Source organism: Hordeum vulgare, chromosome 6H, assembly GCF_904849725.1.
Source record: "Hordeum vulgare subsp. vulgare chromosome 6H, MorexV3_pseudomolecules_assembly, whole genome shotgun sequence".
NCBI lineage: Eukaryota > Viridiplantae > Streptophyta > Magnoliopsida > Poales > Poaceae > Hordeum > Hordeum vulgare.
The window spans coordinates 35,959,022-35,970,692 of record NC_058523.1 but is presented as its reverse complement, the minus strand read 5'-3'; positions in this window follow the sequence as shown (position 1 = coordinate 35,970,692).

Here is an 11,671-nt window from a genome sequence, read left to right as displayed (position 1 = left end):
TTACTATTTTTCTAGGATGTAGCTTTAGTAGTAATAGCATGAGTAGCACGACAACCCCGATGGCAACACGTTGATGGATGATCATGGTGTGGCGCCGGTGACAAGAAGATCGTGCCGGTGCTTTGGTGATGGAGATCAAGAAGCACGTGATGAAGGCCATATCATGTCACTTATGAATTGCATGTGATGTTAATCCATTTATGCACCTTATTTTGCTTAGAACGACGGTAGCATTATGAGGTGATCTCTCACTAAAATTTCAAGACGAAATTGTGTTCTCCCCGACTGTGCACCGTTGCTACAGTTCGTCGTTTCGAGACACCACGTGATGATCGGGTGTGATAGACTCAACGTTCACATACAACGGGTGCAAAACAGTTGCGCACGCGGAACACTCGGGTTAAGCTTGACGAGCCTAGCATGTGCAGACATGGCCTCGGAACACATGAGACCGAAAGGTCGATCATGAATCATATAGATGATATGATTAGTCTAAGTCCACTTTGAATATATTTTTGTTGTAGATCATGGCTCACGCGACAGTCATCCTGAAGTTTAATACATTCCTAGAGAAAGCTAAGTTGAAAGATGATGGAAGCAACTTTGTAGACTGGGCTCGAAATCTTAAGCTGATCTTACAAGCTGGGAAGAAGGATTATGTCCTTAATGCTGCGCTAGGAGATGAACCACCCGCTACGGCTGATCAGGATGTTAAGAACGCTTGGTTAGCACATAAGGAGGACTACTCAGTAGTTCAATGTGCAGTCTTGTATGCCTTAGAATCGGGACTTCAACGTCGCTTTGAGCGTCATGGAGCATTTGAGATGTTCCAGGAGTTGAAGTTTATCTTTCAGAAGAACGCCCGGATCGAGAGGTATGAGACCTCTGATAAATTCTATGCTTGCAAGATGGAGGAGAACTCGTCTGTCAGTGAACATGTGCTCAAAATGTCTGGGTACTCAAACCGTATAGCTGAGCTGGGGATTGAACTCCCGCAAGAGGCTATCACTGACAGAATCCTTCAATCACTGCCGCCAAGCTATAAAGGCTTTGTGTTGAACTACAACATGCAAGGGATGAACAAGTCTCCCGGCGAGTTGTTTGCGATGCTGAAAGTCGCAGAGTCTGAACTCCGTAAAGAGCATCAAGTGTTGATGGTGAATAAGACCACTAGTTTCAAGAGAAACGGCAAAGGCAAGAAGGGAAATTCAAAGAAGAGCGGCAAGCCTGTTCCCAATTCGACGAAGAAACCCAAAGCTGGACCTAAGCCTGAAACAGAGTGTTACTATTGCAAGGGTATGGGTCACTGGAAGTGCAATTGCCCCAAGTATCTGGCAGATAAGAAGGCGGCGAAAGAAAAATCAGGTATATTTGATATACAAGTTATTGATGTGTACTTAACCGGCTCTCGTAGTAGTGCCTGGGTATTCGATACTGGTTCTGTTGCTCATATTTGCAACTCAAAACAGGAACTGCGGAATAGACGAAGGCTGGCGAAAGATGAAGTGACGATGCGCGTAGGAAATGGTTCCAAGGTTGATGCAATCGCCGTCGGCACAGTTTCACTTCAGTTACCATCAGGATTAGTTATGAACTTAAATCATTGTTATTTAGTGACTACGTTGAGCATGAACATTATATCTAGATCTTGTTTATTGCGAGACGGTTACTCTTTTAAGTCAGAGAATAATGGTTGTTCTATTTCTATGAGTAACATCTTTTATGGTCATGCACCCAATGTGAGAGGATTGTTCATATTGAATCTTGATAGTGATACACACATACATAACATTGAGACCAAAAGAGTTAGAGTTAACAATGATAGCGCCATATTTTTGTGGCACTGCCGCTTAGGTCATATTGGTGTAAAGCGCATGAAGAAACTCCATGCTGATGGACTTTTGGAGTCACTTGACTTTGATTCACTTGACACGTGCGAACCATGCCTCATGGGCAAGATGACTAAGACTCCGTTCTCCGGAACAATGGAGCGTGCAAGTGACTAGTTGGAAATTATACATACCGATGTGTGTGGTCCGATGAGCGTAGAGGCATGCGGCGGATATCGTTATTTTCTCACCTTCACTGACGATTTGAGTAGATATGGTTATGTCTAATTAATGAAGCACAAGTCTGAAACATTTGAAAAGTTCAAGCAATTTCAGAGTGAAGTTGAAAATCATCGTAACAAGAAGATCAAAGTTCCTACGGTCTGATCGTGGGGGTGAATATCTGACTTTCGAGTTTGGTGCTCACTTAAGACAATGTGGAATTGTTTCACAGTTAACACCGCCTGGAACACCACAGCGTAATGGTGTGTCCGAACGTCGTAATCGTACTTTATTAGAGATGGTGCGATCTATGATGTCTCTTACCGATTTGCCGTTATCGTTTTGGGGTTATGCATTAGAAACAGCTGCATTCACTTTAAATAGGGCACCATCAAAATCTGTTGAGATGACACCATACGAATTGTGGTATGGCAAAAGGCTAAAGTTGTCGTTTCTTAAAGTTTGGGGATGTGATGCTTATGTCAAAAAGCTTCAGCCTGAAAAGCTGGAACCCAAAGCGGAAAAGTGCATCTTCATAGGTTCCCCAAAAGAGACAGTTGGGTACACCTTCTATTTTAAATCCGAGGGCAAAGTGTTTGTTGCTAAAAACGGAGCTTTTCTCGAGAAGGAGTTTCTCTCGAGAGAATTGAGTGGGAGGAAGATAGAACTTGACGAAGTTGTCGAACCTCTCATCCCTCTGGATGGTGCCGCAGGGCAAGGGGAAACCTCTGTCGTTGCGACGCCGGTAGAGGAGGAAGTTAATGATGATGATCATGAAACTCTGGTTCAAGTTTCTGTCGAACCACGCAGGTCGATGAGACCACGTGCTGCTCCAGAGTGGTACGGTAATCCCGTCTTGTCAATCATGTTGTTGGACAACAATGAACCTGCAAATTATGAAGAAGCAATGGTGGGCCCAGATTCCAACAAATGGCTAGAAGCCATGAAGTTCGAGATAGGATCCATGTATGAGAACAAAGTGTGGACTTTGGAGGTACTGCCTGAAGGCCGCAAGGCTATTCAGAACAAATGGATCTTGAAGAGGAAGACGGACGCTGACGGCAATGTGACCGTTTATAAAGCTCGACTTGTGGCAAAGGGTTTTTCACAAGTTCAAGGAGTTGACTACGATGAGACATTCTCACCCGTAGCGATGCTTAAGTCCGTCAGAATCATGTTAGCAATAGTTGCATTTTTCGATTATGAAATTTGGCAGATGGATGTCAAAACGGCGTCCCTTAACGGTTTCCTTAAGGAAGAATTGTATACGATGCAACCCGAAGGTTTTGTCGATCCTAAGAATGCTAACAAGGTGTGCAAGCTCCAGCGATCCATTTATGGACTGGTGCAAGCATCTCGGAGTTGGAACAAACGCTTTGATGAGGTGATCAAAGCATTTGGGTTTATACAAGTGGTTGGAGAATCTTGTATTTATAAGAAAGTGAGTGGGAGCTCTGTGGCGTTTCTAATATTATATGTGGATGACATATTGCTGATTGGAAACAACGTAGAGTTTTTGGAGAGCATAAAGGATTACTTGAATAAAAGTTTCTCTATGAAGGACCTAGGAGAAGCTGCTTACATTCTAGGCATTAAGATCTATAGGGATAGATCAAAACGCCTGATAGGACTTTCACAAAGCACATACCTTGATAAAGTTTTGAAGAGGTTCAAAATGGAACAGTCCAAGAAAGGGTTCTTGCCAGTTTTACAAGGTACGAGATTGAGTAAGACTCAGTGCCCAGCAACTGATGAAGATAGAGAGCATATGCGCTCCGTCCCCTATGCTTCAGCCATAGGTTCTATCATGTATGCAATGCTGTGCACTAGACTGGATGTTAGCCTGGCCATAAGTATGGCAGGTATATTCCAGAGTAATCCAGGAGTGGATCACTGGACGGCGGTCAAGAATATCCTGAAGTACCTGAAAAGGACTAAGGAGATGTTTCTCGTATATGGAGGTGACGAAGAGCTCGCCGTAAAAGGTTACGTCGATGCAAGCTTTGACACAGATCCGGACGACTCTAAGTCGCAAAACGGATACGTATTTATTCTTAATGGGGGTGCGGTAAGCTGGTGCAGTTCCAAGCAAAGCGTCGTAGCAGATTCTACATGTGAAGCGGAGTACATGGCTGCCTCGGAGGCGGCTAAGGAGGGTGTCTGGATGAAGCAATTCATGACGGATCTTGGAGTGGTGCCAAGCGCACTGAATCCAATAACCTTGTTCTGTGACAACACGGGTGCCATTGCCTTAGCAAAGGAACCACGGTTTCACAAGAAATCCAGACACATCAAACGATGCTTCAACCTCATCTGTGACTACGTCGAAGGGGAGGACGTGAATATATGCAAAGTGCACACGGATCTGAATGTAGCAGACCCGCTGACTAAACCTCTTCCACGGCCAAAGCATGATCAACACCAGAACTGTATGGGTGTTAGATTTATTACAATGTAATTCGCATGATGATGTGAGGGCTAGATTATTGACTCTAGTGCAAGTGGGAGACTGTTGGAATTATGCCCTAGAGGCAATAATAAATATAGTTATTATTATAATTCCTGTATCAAGATAATCGTTTATTATCCATGCTATAATTGTATTGAATGAAGACTCATTTACATGTGTGGATACATAGACAAAACACTGTCCCTAGCAAGCCTCTAGTTGGCTAGCCAGTTGATCAAAGATAGTCAGTGTCTTCTGATTATGAACAAGGTCTTGTTGCTTCATAACTGGATCACGTCATTAGAAGAATCACGTGATGGACTAGACCCAAACTAATAGACGTAGCATGTTGATCGTGTCATTTTGTTGCTACTGTTTTCTACGTGTCAAGTATTTGTTCCTATGACCATGAGATCATATAACTCACTGACACCGGAGGAATACTTTGTGTGGATCAAACGTCGCAACGTAACTGGGTGACTATAAAGATGCTCTACAGGTATCTCCGAAGGTGTTAGTTGAGTTAGTATGGATCAAGACTGTAATTTGTCACTCCGTGTGACGGAGAGGTATCTCGGGGCCCACTTGGTAATACAACATCACACACAAGCCTTGCAAGCAATGTAACTTAGTGTAAGTTGCGGGATCTTGTATTACGGAGCGAGTAAAGAGACTTGCCGGTAAACGAGATTGAAATAGGTATGCGGATACTGACGGTCTAATCTCGGGCAAGTAACATACCGAAGGACAAAGGGAATGACATACGGGATTATATGAATCCTTGGCACTGAGGTTCAAACGATAAGTTCTTCGTAGAATATGTAGGATCCAATATGGGCATCCAGGTCCCGCTATTGGATATTGACCGAGGAGTCTCTCGGGTCATGTCTACATAGTTCTCGAACCCGCAGGGTCTGCACACTTAAGGTTCGACGTTGTTTTATGCGTATTTGAGTTATATAATTGGTTACCGAATGTTGTTCGGAGTCCTGGATGAGATCACAGACGTCACGAGGGTTTCAGGAATGGTCCGGAAACGAAGATTGATATATAGGATGACCTCATTTGATTACCGGAAGTTTTTCGGAGTTACCGGGAATGTACCGGGAATGACTAATGGGTTCCGGGAGTTCATCGGGGGGGGGGGGGCAACCCACCCCGGGGAAGCCCATAGGCCCTGAGGGTGGCGCACCAGCCCTTAGTGGGCTGGTGGGACAGCCCAAAAGGGCCCTATGCGCATTGGAAGAAAAATCAAAGAGAAAGAAAAAAAGGGAGGAGGTGGGAAGGGAAGGAAGGACTCCCACCCACCAAACCAAGTCCAACTCGGTTTGGGGGGGGGGGAGACCTTCCCCCTTGGCTCGGCCGACCCCCTTGGGGCTCGTTGAGCCCCAAGGCAAGGCCTCCCCTCTCCCACCTATATATACGGAGGTTTTAGGGCTGATTTGAGACGACTTTTCCACGTCAGCCCGACCACATACCTCCACGGTTTTTCCTCTAGATCGCATTTCTGCGGAGCTCGGGCGGAGCCCTGCTGAGACGAGATCATCACCAACCTCCAGAGCGCCGTCACGCTGCCAGAGAACTCTTCTACCTCTCCGTCTCTCTTGCTGGATCAAGAAGGCCGAGATCATCGTCGAGCTGTACGTGTGCTAAACGCGGAGGTGTCGTCCGTTCGGTACTAGATCGTGGGACTGATCGCGGGATTGTTCGCGGGGCGGATCGAGGGACGCAAGGACGTTCGACTACATCAACCGCGTTCACTAACGTTTCTGCTGTACGGTCTACAAGGGTACGTAGATCACTCATCCCCTCTCGTAGATGGACATCACCATGATAGGTCTTCGTGCGCGTAGGAAATTTTTTGTTTCCCATGCGACGTTCCCCAACAATATGGCCAACGATGTGATGTGATATATTGGATGTATGAGATGATCATGTTGTAATAGATAATATCGACTTGCATGTCGATGGTACGGCAACCGGCAGGAGACATAGGGTTGTCTTTAAACTAACGTTTGTGCTTGCAGATGCGTTTACTATTTTGCTAGGATGTAGCTTTAGTAGTAATAGCATGAGTAGCACGACAACCCCGATGGCGACACGTTGATGGAGATCATGGTGTGGCGCCGGTGACAAGAAGATCGTGCCGGTGCTTTGGTGATGGAGATCAAGGAGCACGTGATTATGGCCATATCATGTCACTTATGAATTGCATGTGATGTTAATCCTTTTATGCACCTTATTATGCTTAGAACGACGGTAGCATTATGAGGTGATCTCTCACTAAAATTTCAAGACGAAATTGTGTTCTCCCCGACTGTGCACCGTTGCTACAGTTCGTCGTTTCGAGACACCACGTGATGATCGGGTGTGATAGACTCAACGTTCACATACAACGGGTGCAAAACAGTTGCACACGCGGAACACTCGGGTTAAGCTTGATGAGCCTAGCATGTGCAGACATGGCCTCGGAACACATGAGACCGAAAGGTCGATCATGAATCATATAGTTGATATGATTAGCTTAGGGATGCTTACCACTAAAACTATACTCAAGTCACGTGGTGATCGGACTTGAGCTAGTGTAAGTGGGTCATGAACCACTCAAACGACTAGAGAGATGTACTTTTTGAGTGGGAGTTTAGCAAGTAATGTAATTAAGTTGAACTCTAATTATCTCGAACATAGTCTAAGTCCACTTTGAATATATTTGTGTTGTAGATCATGGCTCACGCGACAGTCACCCTGAATTTTGATACGTTCCTAGAGAAAGCTAAGTTGAAAGATGATGGAAGCAACTTTGTAGACTGGGCTCGTAATCTTGAGTTGATCCTACAAGCTGGGAAGAAGGATTATGTCCTTATTGCTGTGCTAGGAGATCAACAACCCGCTACGGCTGACCAGGATGCTAAGAACGCTTGGTTAACACGTAAGGAGGACTACTCAGTAGTTCAATGTGCAGTCTTGTATGGCTTAGAACCGGGACTTCAACGTCGCTTTGAGCGTCGTGGAGCATATGAGATGTTCCAGGAGTTGAAGTTTATCTTTCAGAAGAACGCCCGGATCGAGAGGTATGAGACCTCCGATAAATTCTATGCTTGCAAGATGGAGGATAATTCGTCTGTCGGTGAACATGTGCTCAAAATGTCTGGGTACTCAAACCGTCTAGCTGAGCTGGGGATTGAACTCCCGCAAGAGGCTATCACTGAGAGAATTCTTCAATCACTGCCGCCAAGCTATAAGGGCTTTGTGTTGAACTACAATATGCAAGGGATGAACAAGTCACCCGGCGAGTTGTTTGCGATGCTGAAAGTCGCAGAGTCTGAACTCCGTAAAGAGCATCAAGTGTTGATGTTGAATAAGACCACTAGTTTCAAGAGAAACGGCAAAGGCAAGAAGGGCAATTCAAGGAAGAGCGGCAAGCCTGTTGCCAATCCGACGAAGAAACCCAAAGCTGGACCTAAACCTGAAACAGAGTGCTACTATTGCAAGGGTATGGGTCACTGGAAGCGCAACTGCCCCAAGTATCTGGCTGAGAAGAAGGCGGCCAAAGAAAAATCAGATATATTTGATATACATGTTATTGATGTGTACTTAAACGGCTCTCGTAGTAGTGCCTGGGTATTCGATACCAGTTCTGTTGCTCATATTTGCAACTCGAAACAGGAACTGCGGAATAGGCGAAGGCTGGCGAAAGATGAAGTGACGATGCGCATAGGAAATGGTTCCAAGGTTGATGCAATCGCCGTCGGCACAGTTTCACTTCAGTTACCATCGGGATTAGTTATGAACTTGAATAATTGTTATTTAGTGCCTGCGTTGAGCATGAACATTATATCTGGATCTTGTTTATTGCGAGACTCTTTTAAGTCAGAGAATAATGGTTGTTCTATTTCTATGAGTAACATCTTTTATGGTCATGCACCCAATGTGAGAGGATTGTTCATATTGAATCTTGATAGTGATACACATATAGATAACATTGAGACCAAAAGAGTTAGAGTTAACAATGATAGCGCCATGTTTTTGTGGCACTGCCGCTTAGGTCATATTGGTGTAAAGCGCATGAAGAAACTCCATACCAATGGACTTTTGGAGTCACTTGACTTTGATTCACCTGACACGTGCGAACCATGCCTCATGTGCAAGATGACTAAAACTCCGTTCTCCGGAACAATGGAGCGTGCCAGTGACTTATTGGAAATCATACATACCAATGTGTGCGGTCCGATGAGCGTGGAGGCACGCGGCGGATATCGTTATTTTCTCACCTTCACTGACGATTTGAGTAGATATGGTTATGTCTACTTAATGAAGCACAAGTCTGAAACATTTGAAAAGTTCAAGCAATTTCAGAGTGAAGTTGAAAATCATCGTAACAAGAAGATCAAGTTCCTACGGTCTGATCATGGGGGTGAATATCTGAGTTTCGAGTTTCGTGCTCACTTAAGACAATGTGGAATTGTTTCACAGTTGACACCGCCTGGAACACCACAGCGTAATGGTGTGTTCGAACGTCGTAATCGTACTTTATTAGAGATGGTGCGATCTATGATGTCTCTTACCGATTTGCCGTTATCGTTTTGGGGTTATGCATTAGACACAGCTGCATTCACTTTAAATAGGGCACCATCAAAATCCGTTGAGACGACACCATACGAACTGTGGTATGGCAAAAGGCCAAGGTGTCGTTTCTTAAAGTTTGGGGATGTGATGCTTATGTCAAAAAGCTTCAGCTTGAAAAGCTGGAACCCAAAGCGGAAAAGTGCATCTTCATAGGTTACCCAAAAGAGACAGTTGGGTACACCTTCTATCTCAAATCCGAGGGCAAAGTGTTTGTTGCTAAAAACGGAGCTTTTCTCGAGAAGGAGTTTCTCTCGAGAGAATTGAGTGGGAGGAAGATAGAACTTGACGAGGTTGTCGAACCTTTCATCCCTCTGGATGGTGGCGCAGGGCAAGGGGAAACATCTGTGGTTGCGACACCGGTTGAGAAGGAGGTTAATGATGATGATCATGAAACTCCGGTTCAAGTTTCTGTCGAACCACGTAGGTCGACGAGACCACGTGCTGCTCCAGAGTGATACGGTAATCCCGTCTTATCAATCATGTTGTTGGACAACAATGAACCTGCAAATTATGAAGAAGCAATGGTGGGCCCAGATTCCAACAAATGGCTAGAAGCCATGAAGTCCGAGATAGGATCGATGTATGAGAAGAAAGTGTGGACTTTGGAGGTACTGCCTGAGGGCCGCAAGGCTATTTAGAACAAATGGATCTTTAAGAGGAAGACGGACGCTAACGGCAATGTGACTGATTATAAAGCTCGACTTGTGGCAAAGGGTTTTTCACAAGTTCAAGGAGTTGACTACGATGAGACATTCTCACCCGTAGCGATGCTTAAGTCCGTCAGAATCATGTTAGCAATAGCTGCATTTTTCGATTATGAAATCTGGCAGATGGATGTCAAAACGGCGTTCCTTAACGGTTTCCTTAAGGAAGAATTGTATATGATGCAACCCGAAGGTTTTGTCGATCCTAAGAATGCTAACAAGGTGTGCAAGCTCCAGCGATCCATTTATGGACTGGTGCAAGCATCTCGGAGTTGGAACAAACGCTTTGATGAGGTGATCAAAGCATTCGGGTTTATACAAGTGGTTGGAGAATCTTGTATTTACAAGAAATTGAGTGGGAGCTCTGTGGCGTTTCTAATATTATATGTGGATGACATATTGCTGATTGGAAACAACGTAGAGTTTTTGGAGAGCATAAAGGATTACTTGAATAAAAGTTTCTCTATGAAGGACCTAGGAGAAGTTGCTTACAGTCCAGGCATTAAGATCTACAGGGATAGATAGAAACGCCTGATAGGACTTTCACAAAGCACATACCTTGATAAAGTTTTGAAAAGGTTCAAAATGGAACAGTCCAAGAAAGGGTTCTTGCCAGTTTTTCAAGGTACGAGATTGAGTAAGACTCAGTGCCCAACAACTGATAAAGATAGAGAGCATATGAGCACCGTCCCCTATGATTCAGCCATAGGATCTATCATGTATGCAATGATGTGCAGTAGACCGGACGTTAGCCTGGCCATAAGTATGACAGGAAGGTTCCAGAGTAATCCTGGAGTGGATCACTGGACGACGGTCAAGAATATCCTGAAGTACCTGAAAAGGACTAAGGAGATGTTTCTCGTGTATGGAGGTGACGAAGAGCTCGCCGTAAAGGGTTACGTCGATGCAAGCTTTGACACAGGTCCGGACGACTCTAAGTCGCAGACCGAATACGTATTTATTCTTAATGGGGGTGCAGTAAGCTGGTGCAGTTCCAAACAAAGCGTCGTAGCTGATTCTACATGTGAAGCGGAGTACATGGCTGCCTCGGAGGCGGCTAAGGAGGGTCTCTGGATGAAGAAGTTCATGACGGATCTTGGAGTGGTGCCAAGTGCACTGAATCCAATAACCTTGTTCTGTGACAACACGGGTGCCATTGCCTTAGCAAAGGAACCACAGTTTCACAAGAAGACCAGACACATCAAACGACGCTTCAACCTCATCCGCGACTACGTCGAAGGGGAGGACGTAAAAATATGCAAAGTGCACACAGATCTGAATGTAGCAGATCCGCTGACTAAACTGTTGGAATTATGCCCCAACATAAACCTCTTCCACGGGCAAAGCATGATCAACACCAGAACTGTATGGGTGTTATATTTATTACAACGTAATTCACATGATGATGTGAGGGCTAGATTATTGACTCTAGTGCAAGTGGGAGACTATTGGAATTATGCCCTAAAGGCAATAATAAATATAGTTATTATTATAATTCCTGTATCAAGATAATCATTTATTACCCATGCTATAATTGTATTGAATGAAGACTTATGTACATGTGTGGATACATAGACAAAACACTGTCCCTAGCAAGCCTCTAGTTGGCTAGCCAGTTGATCAAAGATAGTCAGGGTCTTCTGATTATATACAAGGTGTTGTTGCTTGATAACTGGATCACGTCATTAGAAGAATCACGTGATGGACTAGACCCAAACTAATAGACATAGCATGTTGATCGTGTCATTTTGTTGCTACTGTTTTCTGCGTGTCAAGTATTTGTTCCTATGACCATGAGATCATATAACTCACTGACACCGGAGGAATGCTTTGTGTGTATC